The following is a 14,485-nucleotide window of genomic DNA, read 5'->3' on the forward strand; positions in this document are numbered from 1 at the left end:
AACTAATATAGTCCATCAAAGTAATACAGTCCATCAAACTAATACTGTCCATCAAACTATTACAGTCCATCAAACTAATACAGTCCATCTCACTTATACAGTCCATCAAACTAATACAGTCCATCAAACTAATCCAGCCCCTCAAATTAATACAGACCTTCAAACTAATACAGGGCCTCAAACTAATACAGTCTCTCAAACAAATACAAAACCTCAAACTAATACAGATCCTCAAACTAATACAGACCCTCAAACTAATACAGTCTCTAAAAGTAATACAGACCCACAAACTAATACAGTCTCTCAAACGAATACAGTCTCTCAAACTAATACAGAAACTCAAACTAATACAGACCCTCAAACTAATACTGTCTCTCAAAGTAATACAGACCCTCAAACTAATACAGTCTCTCACAGTAATACAGACCCTCAAACTAATACAGACACTTAAACTAATGTCGTCCATCAAACTAAAAGAACCCCTCAAACTAATACAGACCCACAAACGAATACAGGTCCTCAAACTAATACAGTCCCTCAAACTAATACAGTCCCTCAAACTAATACAGTCAATCAAATGAATACAGTCTCTCAAACTAATAAAGTCCATCAAACAAATACAGTCTCTCAAACTGACACAGCCCCTCAAACTAATGCAGTCCATAGAAATAATACTGTCCATCAAACTAATACAGACCCTCAAACTAATACAGCCCCTCAAACTAATACAGTTCATCTAACTAATACAGTCCATCAAACTAATACAGTCCATCAAACTAATCCAGACCCTCAAAATAAAACAGACCTTCAAACTAATACAGGGCCTCAAACTAATACAGTCTCTCAAACTAATACAGACCCTCAAACTAATACAGTCTCTCAAACGAATACAGTCTCTCAAACGAATACAGAAACTCAAACTAATACAGACCCTCAAACTAATACTGTCTCTCAAAGTAATACAGAGCCTCAAACTAATAAAGGCTCTCAAACTAATGCAGTCCATCAAACTAATACAGACACTGAAACTAATAAAGTCCATCAAAGTAATACACTCCATCAAACTAATACAGACACTGAAACTAAAACAGTTCCTCAAACTAATACAGTCCCTCAAACTAATACAATCCCTCAAACGAATAAAGACCCACAAACTATACAGGTCCTCAAACTAATACAGACCCTCAAACTAATACAGTCCCTCAAACTAATACAGTCCCTCAAACTAATACAATCCCTCAAACTAATACAGACCCACAAACTATACAGGTCCTCAAACGAATACAGTCCCTCAAACTAATACAGACCCTCAAACTAATACAGACCCACAAACTATACAGGTGCTCAAACTAATACAGACCATCAAACTAATACAGTCTCTCAAAGTAATACAGACCCTCAAACTAATACAGTCTCTCAAACTAATACAGAACCCCAAACTAATGCAGACCCTCAAACTAATACAGTCTCTCAAACGAATACAGTCCATTAAACTAACACAGAGCCTAAAAGTAATACTGTCCATCAAACTAATACAGTCCCTCAAACTAATATAGTCCATCAAACAAATACAATCCTTCAAACTAATACAGATCATAAAACTAAAAGAGCCCCTCAAACTAATACAGTACAACAAACTAATACAGTCCATCAAACTAATACAGTCCTTCCATCTAATCCAGCCCCTCAAACTAATACAGACCTTCAAACTAATACAGGGCCTCAAACTAATACAGTCTCTCAAACAAATACAGAACCTCAAACTAATACAGACCCTCAAACTAATGCAGACCATCAAACTAATACAGTCTCTCAAACTAATACAGTCTCTCAAACTAATACAGTCTCTCAAAGTAATGCAGACCCTCAAACTAATACAGTCTCTCAAACAAATACAGTCTCTCAAACTAATACAGAAACTCAAACTAATACAGACCCTCAAACTAATACTGTTTCTCAAACTAATAACGTCCCTCAAACTAAGTCAGACGCTCAAACTAATACAGTCCCTCAAACTAATACAGATCCTCAAACTAATACAGTTTCTCAAAGTAATACAGACCCTCAAACTAATACAGTCTCTCAAACGAATACAGTCCATTAAACTAACACAGAGCCTAAAATTAATACAGACGCTCAAATTAACACAGACCCGAAAACTAATACTGTCCATCAAACTAATACAGTCCCTCAAACTAATAGCGTACATCAAACTAATACAATCCTTCAAACTAATACAGACCATCAAACTAAAAGAGCCCCTCAAACTAATATAGTCCATCAAACTAACATAGTCCATCCAACTAAAAGAGCCCCTCAAACTAATATAGTCCATCAAACTAATATAGTCCATCAAAGTAATACAGTCCATCAAACTAATACTGTCCATCAAACTATTACAGTCCATCAAACTAATACAGTCCATCTCACTTATACAGTCCATCAAACTAATACAGTCCATCAAACTAATCCAGCCCCTCAAATTAATACAGACCTTCAAACTAATACAGGGCCTCAAACTAATACAGTCTCTCAAACAAATACAAAACCTCAAACTAATACAGATCCTCAAACTAATACTGTCTCTCACAGTAATACAGACCCTCAAACTAATACAGACCCTTAAACTAATGTCGTCCATCAAACTAAAAGAACCCCTCAAACTAATACAGACCCTCAAACTAATACAGTCAATCAAATGAATACAGTCCCTCAAACTAATACAGTCCATCAAAAAATACAGTCTCTCAAACTGACACAGCCCCTCAAACTAAAGCAGTCCATCGAAATAATACTGTCCATCAAACTAATACAGACCCTCAAACTAATACAGCCCCTCAAACTAATGCAGTTCATCTAACTAATACAGTCCATCAAACTAATACAGTCCATCAAACTAATCCAGACCCTCAAAATAAAACAGACCTTCAAACTAATACAGGGCCTCAAACTAATACAGTCTCTCAAACTAATACAGACCCTCAAACTAATACAGTCTCTCAAACGAATACAGTCTCTCAAACCAATACAGAAACTCAAACTAATACAGACCCTCAAACTAATACTGTCTCTCAAAGTAATACAGAGCCTCAAACTAATAAAGGCTCTCAAACTAATACAGTCTCTCAAACTAATACAGACCCTCAAACTAATACAGTCTCTCAAACGAATACAGTCTCTCAAACGAATACAGAAACTCAAATTAATACAGAGCCTCAAACTAATACTGTCTCTCAAAGTAATACAGAGCCTCAAACTAATAAAGGCTCTCAAACTAATACAGTCCATCAAACTAATACAGACACTGAAACTAATAAAGTCCATCAAACTAATACACTCCATCAAACTAATACAGACACTGAAACTAAAACAGTTCCTCAAACTAATACAGTCCCTCAAACTAATACAATCCCTCAAACGAATACAGACCCACAAACTATACAGGTCCTCAAACTAACACAGACCCTCAAACTAATACAGTCCCTCAAACTAATACAGTCCCTCAAACTAATACAATCCCTCAAACTAATACAGCCCCACAAACTATACAGGTCCTCAAACGAATACAGTCCCTCAAACTAATACAGACCCTCAAACTAATACAGACCCACAAACTATACAGGTGCTCAAACTAATACAGACCATCAAACTAATACAGTCTCTCAAAGTAATACAGACCCTGAAACTAATACAGTCTCTCAAACTAATACAGAATCCCAAACTAATGCAGACCCTCAAACTAATACAGTCTCTCAAACGAATACAGTCCATTAAACTAACACAGAGCCTAAAATTAATACAGACGCTCAAATTAACACAGACCCGAAAACTAATACTGTCCATCAAACTAATACAGTCCCTCAAACTAATATAGTACATCAAACTAATACAATCCTTCAAACTAATACAGACCATCAAACTAAAAGAGCCCCTCAAACTAATATAGTCCATCAAACTAATATAGTCCATCCAACTAAAAGAGCCCCTCAAACTAATATAGTCCATCAAACTAATATAGTCCATCAAAGTAATACAGTCCATCAAACTAATACTGTCCATCAAACTATTACAGTACATCAAACTAATACAGTCCATCTCACTTATACAGTCCATCAAACTAATACAGTCCATCAAACTAATCCAGCCCCTCAAATTAATACAGACCTTCAAACTAATACAGGGCCTCAAACTAATACAGTCTCTCAAACAAATACAAAACCTCAAACTAATACAGATCCTCAAACTAATACAGACCCTCAAACTAATACAGACTCTCAAAGTAATACAGACCCTCAAACTAATACAGTCTCTCAAACGAATACAGACCCACAAACTATACAGGTCCTCAAACTAACACAGACCCTCAAACTAATACAGTCCCTCAAACTAATACAGTCCCTCAAACTAATACAATCCCTCAAACTAATACAGACCCACAAACTTTACAGGTCCTCAAACGAATACAGTCCCTCAAACTAATACAGACCCTCAAACTAATACAGACACACAAACTATACAGGTGCTCAAACTAATACAGACCATCAAACTAATACAGTCTCTCAAAGTAATACAGACCCTCAAACTAATTCAGTCTCTCAAACTAATACAGAACCCCAAACTAATGCAGACCTTCAAACTAATACAGTCTCTCAAACGAATACAGTCCATTAAACTAACACAGAGCCTAAAATTAATACAGACGCTCAAATTAACACAGACCCGAAAACTAATACTGTCCATCAAACTAATACAGTCCCTCAAACTAATACAGACCCTCAAACTAATACAGTCTCTCAAACGAATACAGTCTCTCAAACCAATACAGAAACTCAAACTAATACAGACCCTCAAACTAATACTGTCTCTCAAAGTAATACAGAGCCTCAAACTAATACAGTCTCTCAAACGAATACAGTCTCTCAAACCAATACAGAAACTCAAACTAATACAGACCCTCAAACTAATACTGTCTCTCAAAGTAATACAGAGCCTCAAACTAATAAAGGCTCTCAAACTAATACAGTCTCTCAAACTAATACAGACCCTCAAACTAATACAGTCTCTCAAACGAATACAGTCTCTCAAACGAATACAGAAACTCAAATTAATACAGAGCCTCAAACTAATACTGTCTCTCAAAGTAATACAGAGCCTCAAACTAATAAAGGCTCTCAAACTAATACAGTCCATCAAACTAATACAGACACTGAAACTAATAAAGTCCATCAAACTAATACACTCCATCAAACTAATACAGACACTGAAACTAAAACAGTTCCTCAAACTAATACAGTCCCTCAAACTAATACAATCCCTCAAACGAATACAGACCCACAAACTATACAGGTCCTCAAACTAACACAGACCCTCAAACTAATACAGTCCCTCAAACTAATACAGTCCCTCAAACTAATACAATCCCTCAAACTAATACAGACCCACAAACTATACAGGTCCTCAAACGAATACAGTCCCTCAAACTAATACAGACCCTCAAACTAATACAGACCCACAAACTATACAGGTGCTCAAACTAATACAGACCATCAAACTAATACAGTCTCTCAAAGTAATACAGACCCTGAAACTAATACAGTCTCTCAAACTAATACAGAACCCCAAACTAATGCAGACCCTCAAACTAATACAGTCTCTCAAACGAATACAGTCCATTAAACTAAAACAGAGCCTAAAATTAATACAGACGCTCAAATTAACACAGACCCGAAAACTAATACTGTCCATCAAACTAATACAGTCCCTCAAACTAATATAGTACATCAAACTAATACAATCCTTCAAACTAATACAGACCATCAAACTAAAAGAGCCCCTCAAACTAATATAGTCCATCAAACTAATATAGTCCATCCAACTAAAAGAGCCCCTCAAACTAATATAGTCCATCAAACTAATATAGTCCATCAAAGTAATACAGTCCATCAAACTAATACTGTCCATCAAACTATTACAGTACATCAAACTAATACAGTCCATCTCACTTATACAGTCCATCAAACTAATACAGTCCATCAAACTAATCCAGCCCCTCAAATTAATACAGACCTTCAAACTAATACAGGGCCTCAAACTAATACAGTCTCTCAAACAAATACAAAACCTCAAACTAATACAGATCCTCAAACTAATACAGACCCTCAAACTAATACAGACTCTCAAAGTAATACAGACCCTCAAACTAATACAGTCTCTCAAACGAATACAGACCCACAAACTATACAGGTCCTCAAACTAACACAGACCCTCAAACTAATACAGTCCCTCAAACTAATACAGTCCCTCAAACTAATACAATCCCTCAAACTAATACAGACCCACAAACTTTACAGGACCTCAAACGAATACAGTCCCTCAAACTAATACAGACCCTCAAACTAATACAGACACACAAACTATACAGGTGCTCAAACTAATACAGACCATCAAACTAATACAGTCTCTCAAAGTAATACAGACCCTCAAATAATTCAGTCTCTCAAACTAATACAGAACCCCAAACTAATGCAGACCTTCAAACTAATACAGTCTCTCAAACGAATACAGTCCATTAAACTAACACAGAGCCTAAAATTAATACAGACGCTCAAATTAACACAGACCCGAAAACTAATACTGTCCATCAAACTAATACAGTCCCTCAAACTAATATAGTACATCAAACTAATACAATCCTTCAAACTAATACAGACCATCAAACTAAAAGAGCCCCTCAAACTAATATAGTCCATCAAAATAATATAGTCCATCCAACTAAAAGAGCCCCTCAAACTAATATAGTCCATCAAACTAATATAGTCCATCAAAGTAATACAGTCCATCAAACTAATACTGTCCATCTCACTTATACAGTCCATCAAACTAATACAGTCCATCAAACTAATCCAGCCCCTCAAATTAATACAGACCTTCAAACTAATACAGGGCCCCAAACTAATACAGTCTCTCAAACAAATACAAAACCTCAAACTAATACAGATCCTCAAACTAATACAGACCCTCAAACTAATACAGTCTCTCAAAGTAATACAGACCCTCAAACTAATACAGACCCTCAAACTAATACAGTCTCTCACAGTAATACAGACCCTCAAACTAATACAGACCCTTAAACTAATGTCGTCCATCAAACTAAAAGAACCCCTCAAACTAATACAGACCCACGAACTAATACAGGTCCTCAAACTAATACAGTCCCTCAAACTAATACAGTCCCTCAAACTAATACAGTCAATCAAATGAATACAGTCCCTCAAACTAATACAGTCCATCAAACAAATACAGTCTCTCAAACTGACACAGCCCCTCAAACTAATGCAGTCCATCGAAATAATACTGTCCATCAAACTAATACAGACCCTCAAACTAATACAGCCCCTCAAACTAATACAGTTCATCTAACAAATACAGTCCATCAAACTAATACAGTCCATCAAACTAATCAAGACCCTCAAAATAAAACAGACCTTCAAACTAATACAGGGCCTCAAACTAATACAGTCTCTCAAACTAATACAGACCCTCAAACTAATACAGTCTCTCAAACGAATACAGTCTCTCAAACGAATACAGAAACTCAAACTAATACAGACCCTCAAACTAATACTGTCTCTCAAAATAATACAGAGCCTCAAACTAATAAAGGCTCTCAAACTAATACAGTCTCTCAAACTAATACAGACCCTCAAACTAATACAGTCTCTCAAACGAATACAGTCTCGCAAACGAATACAGAAACTCAAACTAATACAGACCCTCAAACTAATACTGTCTCTCAAAGTAATACAGAGCCTCAAACTAATAAAGGCTCTCAAACTAATACAGTCCATCAAACTAATACAGGCACTGAAACTAATAAAATCCATCAAACTAATACACTCCATCAAACTAATACAGACACTGAAACTAAAACAGTTCCTCAAACTAATACAGTCCCTCAAACTAATACAATCCATCAAACGAATACAGACCCACAAACTATACAGGTCCTCAAACTAACACAGACCCTCAAACTAATACAGTCCCTCAAACTAATACAGTCCCTCAAACTAATACAATCCCTCAAACTAATACAGACCCACAAACTATACAGGTGCTCAAACTAATACAGACCATCAAACTAATACAGTCTCTCAAAGTAATACAGACCCTCAAACTAATACAGTCTCTCAAACTAATACAGAACCCCAAACTAATGCAGACCCTCAAACTAATACAGTCTCTCAAACGAATACAGTCCATTAAACTAACACAGAGCCTAAAAGTAATACTGTCCATCAAACTAATACAGTCCATCAAACTAATACAGTCCATCAAACTAATCCATTCCCTCAAACTAATAAAGACCTTCAAACTAATACAGGGCCTCAAACTAATACAGTCTCTCAAACAAATACAGAACCTCAAACTAATACAGACCCTGAAACTAAAACAGGCCTTCAAATGAATACAGTCCCTCAAACTAATAAAGGGACTCAAACTGATATTGTCACTCAAACTAATAATTTCCCCCAAACTAATACAGACCCTGACATTAATAAAGTCCATTGAACTAATACAGACCCTCAAACTAATACAGTCCCTGAAACGAATGCACATTATCAAACTAATACAGCCCCTCAAACTAATACAGTCTCTCAAAGTAATACAGACCCTCAAAATAATACAGTCTCTCAAAGTAATACAGACCCTCAAAATAATACAGTCTCTCAAACGAATACAGTCCATTAAACTAACACAGAGGATAAATTAATACAGACGCTCAAATTAACACAGACCCTAAAACTAATACTGTCCATCAAACTAATACAGCACCTCAAACTAATATAGTCCATCAAACTCATACAATCCTTCAAACCAAAAAAAAACATCAAACTAAACGAGCCCCTCAAACTAATATAGTCCATCAAACTAATATAGTCCATCAAACTAATACAGTCCATCAAACTAATACTGTCCATCACACTATTACAGTCCATCAAACTAATGCAGTCCATCTCACTAATACAGTCCATCAAACTAATACAGTCCATCAAACTAATACAGCCCCTCAAACTAATACAGACCTTCAAACTAATAAAGGGCCTCAAACTAATACAGTCCATCAAACAAATACAGACTCTCAAACTGACACAGCCCCTCAAACTAATGCAGTCCATTTAAATAATACTGCCCATCAAACTAATACAGACCCTCAAACTAATACAGCCCCTCAAACTAATACAGTTCATCTAACTAATACAGTCCATCAAACTAATACAGTCCATCAAACTAATCCAGCCCCTCAAACTAATACAGACCTTCAAACGAATACAGGGCCTCAAACTAATACAGTCTCAAACTAATACAGACCCTCAAACTAATACAGTCTCTCAAACGAATACAGTCTCTCAAACTAATACAGAAACTCAAACTAATACAGACCCTCAAACTAATACTGTCTCTCAAAGTAATACAGACCCTCAAAGTAATACAGTCTCTCACAGTAATACAGAGCCTCAAACTAATACAGACCCTCAAACTAAGAGTCCCTGAAACTAAAACAGGCCTTCAAACTAATACAGTCCCTCAAACTAATAAAGGGTCTCAAACTAATACAGCCCCTCAAACTAATAAAGGCTCTCAAACTAATACACTCCATCAAACTAATACAGACACTGTAACTAATACAGTCCCTCAAAATAATACAATCCCTCAAACTAATACAGACCCACAAACTATACTGGTCCTCAAACTAATACAGACCCTCAAACTAATATAGTCCCTCAAACTAATACATTCCCTCAAACTAATACAATCCCTCAAACTAATACAGACCCACAAACTATACAGGTCCTCAAACTAATACAGTCCCTCAAACTAATACAGACCCTCAAACTAATACAGACCCACAAACTACACAGGTCCTCAAACTAATACAGACCCTCAAACTAATACAGTCTCTCAAAGTAATACAGACCCTCAAACTAATAGAGTCTCTCAAACTAATACAGAACCCCAAACTAATACAGACCCTCAAACGAATACAGTCTCTCAAACGAATACTGTCCATTAAACTAACACAGAGCCTAAAAGTAATACTGTCCATCAAACTAATACAGTCCCTCAAACTAATATAGTCCATCAAACAAATACAATCCTTCAAACTAATACAGACCATAAAACTAAAACAGCCCCTCAAACTAATACAGTACAACAAACTAATACAGTCCATCAAACTAATACAGTCCTTCAAACAAATCCAGCCCCTCAAACTAATACAGACCTTCAAACTAATACAGGGCCTCAAACTAATACAGTCTCTCAAACAAATACAGAACCTCAAACTAATACAGACCCTCAAACTAATGAAGACCCTCAAACTAATACAGTCTCTCAAACTAATACAGTCTCTCAAACTAATACAGTCTCTCAAAGTAATGCAGACCCTCAAACTAATACAGTCTCTCAAACAAATACAGTCTCTCAAACTAATACAGAACCTCAAACTAATACAGACCCTCAAACTAATACTGTTTCTCAAACTAATACAGTCCCTCAAACTAATTCAGACGCTCAAACTAATACAGTCCGTCAAACTAATACAGTCCCTCAAACTAATCCAGGCTCTCAAACTAATAAAGGGTCTCAAACTAATACAGTCCCTCAAACTAATAAAGTCCCTCAAACGAATACAGACCCTCAAACTAATAAAGGGTCTCAAACTAATACAGTCCCTCAAACTAATACAATCCCTGAAACTAAAACAGGCTCTCAAACTGATATAGTCACTCAAACTAATACAGTCCCTCAAACTAATACAGTCCCTCAAACTAACACAGACCCTGACATTAATAAAGTCCATTTAACTAATACAGCCCCTCAAACTAATAGAGTCCCTGAAACTAAAACAGTTTATCAAACTAATACAGTCCCTCAAACTAAATCACTCCATTAAATTAATACAATCCATCAAATTAATACAGTCCCTCAAACTAATACAATCCCTCAAACTAATGCATACCCACAAACTAATACAGGTCCTCAAACTAATACATACCCACAAACTAACACAGAGCCTAAAACTAATACAGACCCTCGCATTAACACAGATCCTAAAACTAATACTGTCCATCAAACTACTACAGCCCCTCAAACTAATATAGTCCATCAAACTAATACAATCCATCAAACTAATACAGACCCTGACATTAACACAGACCCTAAAACTAATACTGTCCATCAAACTAATACAGCCCCTTAACCTAATATAGTCCAAAAAACAAATATAATTCTTCAAACTAAAAGAGCCCCTCAACCTAATACAGTACAACAAACTAATGCAGTCCATCAAACTAATACAGTCCATCTCATAATACAGTCCATCAAACTAATACAGTCCATCAAACTAATCCAGCCCCTCAAACTAATACAGACCTTCAAACTAATACAGGGCCTCAAACTAATACAGTCAATCAAACAAATATAGAACCTCAAAGTAATACAGACCCTCAAACTAATACAGTCCCTCAAACGAATACAGACCCTCAAACTAATAAAGGGTCTCAAACTAATACAGTCCCTCAAACTAATACAATCCCTGAAACTAAAACAGGCTCTCAAACTGATATAGTCACTCAAACTAATACAGTCCCTCAAACTAATACAGTCCCTCAAACTAACACAGACCCTGACATTAATAAAGTCCATTTAACTAATACAACCCCTCAAACTAATAGAGTCCCTGAAACTAAAACAGTTTATCAAACTAATACAGTCCCTCAAACTAAATCACTCCATTAAATTAATACAGTCCATCAAATTAATACAGTCCCTCAAACTAATACAATCCCTCAAACTAATACATACCCACAAACTAATACAGGTCCTCAAACTAATACATACCCACAAACTAACACAGAGCCTAAAACTAATACAGACCCTCGCATTAACACAGATCCTAAAACTAATACTGTCCATCAAACTACTACAGCCCCTGAAACTAATATAGTCCATCAAACTGATACAATCCATCAAACTAATACAGACCCTGACATTAACACAGACCCTAAAACTAATACTGTCCATCAAACTAATACCGCCCCTTAACCTAATATAGTCCAAAAAACAAATATAATTCTTCAAACTAAAAGAGCCCCTCAACCTAATACAGTACAACAAACTAATGCAGTCCATCAAACTAATACAGTCCATCTCATAATACAGTCCATCAAACTAATACAGTCCATCAAACTAATCCAGCCCCTCAAACTAATACAGACCTTCAAACTAATACAGGGCCTCAAACTAATACAGTCAATCAAACAAATATAGAACCTCAAAGTAATACAGACCCTCAAACTAATACAGTCTCTCAAACGAATACAGTCTCTCAAACTAGTACAGAAACTCAAACTAATACAGACCCTCAAACTAATACTGTCTCTCAAAGTAATACAGACCCTCAAACTAATATAGTCTCTCACAGTAATACAGACCCTCAAACTAATACAGACCCTCAAACTTATGTTGTCCATCAAACTAAAAGAACCCCTCAAACTAATACAGACCCACAAACTAACAAAGATCCTCAAACTAATACAGACCCACAAACTAATACAGGTCCTCAAACTAATACAGTTACTCAAACTAATACATTCCATTAAACTAATACATCCCCTCAAACTAATGCAGTCCATCAAACTAATACATCCCCTCAAATTAATACAGTCCATCAAACTAATACATCCCCTCAGACTAATACAGTCCATCAAATTTATACACTCCATCAAACTAATACAGTCCCTCAAACTAATACAGTCGATCAAACTAATACAGACCCTCAAATTAATACAGTTCATCAAGTCCATCAAAGTAATACAGACACTCAAACGAATGCAGCCCCTCAAATTAATACAGTCCATCAAATTTATACAGTCCATCAAACTAGTACAGTCCATCAAACTAATACATCCCCTCAAACTAATACAGTCCATCAAATTTATACACTCCATCAAACTAATACAGTCCATCAAACTAATACAGTCCCTCAAACTAATACAGTTCATCAAGTCCATCAAAGTAATACAGACACTCAAACGAATACAGCCCCTCAAATTAATATAGTCCATCAAACTAATACAGTCCATCAAACTAATACAGTCCCGGAAAATAATACAGTCCATCAAACTAATACAGACCCTCAAACTAATACAGTCTCTCAAAGGAATACATTCCATTAAACTAACACAGAGCCTAAACCTATTACAGACCATCAAACTAACACAGACCATAAAATTAATACAATCAACGAATACAGACCCTCAAACTAATACAGTCAATCAAACGAATACAGTCCCTCAAACTAATACAGTCCATCAAACTAATACAGAACCTCAAACAAATACAGCCCCTCAAACTAATACAATCCCTCAAACTAATACAGACCATCAAACTAATACAGGCACTCAAGCTAAGATAGTCCCTCAAACTAATACAGAACCATAAACAAATACAGTCCTTCTAACTAATACAGTCCATCAAACTAATATAGACCCTCAAACTAATACAGCCGCTCAAACTAATACAGGCCCTCAAACTAATACAGGCCCTCAACCTAACACAGTCCATCAAACTAATACAGTCCATCAAACTAATCCAGCCCCTCAAACTAATACAGACCTTCAAACTAATACAGGGCCTCAAACTAATACAGTCTCTCAAACGAATACAGTCTCTCAAACTAATACAGAAACTCAAACTAATCCAGACCCTCAAACTAATACTGTCTCTCAAAGTAATACAGACCCTCAAACTAATACAGTCTCTCACAATAATACAGACCCTCAAACTAATACAGTCTCTCAAACGAATACAGTCTCTCAAACTAAGACAGAAACACAAACTAATACAGACCCTCAAACTAATACTGTCTCTCAAACTAATACAGACCCTCAAACTAATGTCGTCCATCAAACTAAAAGAACCCCTCAAACTAATACAGACCCACAAACTAATACAGGTCCTCAAACTAATACAGTTCCACAAACTAATACAGCCCCTCAAACTAATACATTCCATTAAACTAATACATTCCCTCAAATTTATACAGTCCATCAAACTAGTACAGTCCATCAAACTAATACATCCCCTCAAACTAATACAGTCCATCAAATTTATACATTCCATCAAACTAATACAGTCCATCAAACTAATACTTCCCCTCAGACTAATACCGTCCAACAAACTAATTCAGTCCATCAAACTAATACAGTCAATCAAACTAGTACAGTCCATCAAACTAATACAGTCCATTAAACTAATACAGACCCTCAAACTAATACAAACCTCCAAACTAATACAGGGCCTCAAAATAATACTGTCCCTCAAACTAATACAGACCCTCAAACTAATACAGTCTCTCAAACGAATACAGTCTCTCAAACTAATACCCAAACTCAAACTAATAAAGACCCTCAAACTAATACTG

This window comes from Pristiophorus japonicus, unplaced genomic scaffold (genome assembly GCF_044704955.1).
Source record: "Pristiophorus japonicus isolate sPriJap1 unplaced genomic scaffold, sPriJap1.hap1 HAP1_SCAFFOLD_237, whole genome shotgun sequence".
In the NCBI taxonomy this organism is placed as follows: Eukaryota; Metazoa; Chordata; class Chondrichthyes; family Pristiophoridae; genus Pristiophorus; species Pristiophorus japonicus.